This window comes from Vigna radiata, chromosome 1, assembly GCF_000741045.1.
Source record: "Vigna radiata var. radiata cultivar VC1973A chromosome 1, Vradiata_ver6, whole genome shotgun sequence".
NCBI classification, from domain to species: domain Eukaryota; kingdom Viridiplantae; phylum Streptophyta; class Magnoliopsida; order Fabales; family Fabaceae; genus Vigna; species Vigna radiata.
Genome location: NC_028351.1, coordinates 19,613,348 through 19,614,679, shown reverse-complemented (window position 1 = coordinate 19,614,679; position 1,332 = coordinate 19,613,348).

Below are 1,332 nucleotides of genomic sequence, written 5' to 3'. Positions count from 1 at the left end.
GTTTAGAGTCATAGGTTATGTGATGGAGACCAAATCCAGCTTGAATCACGCAATTGAGAACTCCAAGCCGGAAGAAACCAGTGACACAGAGGGTGCAGCGGAAAATGAATTGATGATGCAGTGTTCAATGTGTTTTAATGGAGGAGATGTGTATGGGTGAGATCTCACAGCTCAGAAGGCCTTCCTAAGATGGAAGGAAGCTTGAGAAAGGGAGAAGAAGTAGAAGAACAAGGTGACTTCAGAGCACAAGAAGTTGGGAAATTAATTCTGCAGCATAACATTGCAAGCTCAAAAGTACTCATACAAAGGAGAGGCCCTCTTATTTATAGGAAAAGATGGGCCTCTTTTCTGAAATCAAAATGCCTCTTAAATTCACATGAAATTCAGAAGAGATACGTCAGTTTTCCTCTAGCAATTCCCACGCTGCTGTAGCACGTTCCATGCTTGCTGCCACGTCATCCAGTCACATGAAAAAACATTAGCTGGGCTGCTTTTGGGTTTTGGCTGGGCGTTCCAATCATGCTGCAGCTGCTGCCTTGTCCGAGAGGCTTTGGGCTTTTATTGTTTCAAGCTGCTCAAGCTGCTCCAAGCTTTATTTTAGGCCCTACAACACAAAGTGTAATTGTTTTAGTTTAGAGAAGAAGGATTAGTATAAGTCACCTTCCATAGAAGCAAAATGATAGGTGATCCTTCTTCCTCTTGAATCTTCTATGCCATCTTTTTGTTTTGTGTCTTGTTCTACTCCTACATTGTAATATCTTTTGAATAAGAAATGAAATCAGTTGGTTAAATCAATATAGTTGCTTTTAATCTGTTTGACATTGTCTGCTTTGTTTGATTCATTCAACTGTGTATTGATTGAAGTCTATTATGCTTGTTCTTAAACTGTGACATATATTTTCATATTGACTTCTTATGGATTATAATTCTTGCATAACTAAAATATTTGATCTGCAGAAGATCTTTGAATGGTTTTGTAGGAAAAACATTGCTTTGGAAACTGCAGGTGGAATGTAACATCATTAGCAAGCAATGTATTCGATTGAGAAATTAACTCAATCGACTGGATAGTAACAAGGTTACAAATTCCATTTTGGGGATTTGATTATTTGTGTTGATTGGTGATCTTATCCTGATTATCTGAAATTTATCTCTATTCAATATTGATTGTGCATATCTTGATTGAAATAACATTGTGAGATTGTTGAAAATTGTATCATCATGTTGACAAATTGGCAAGCGTACCAAATCGTACAAGTAATATAAATGGTAAGACCAAGTATCGTTTTCCCAAGAGACTCGAAAGGCTTTCTCTTTCACGTGAATTAAAAT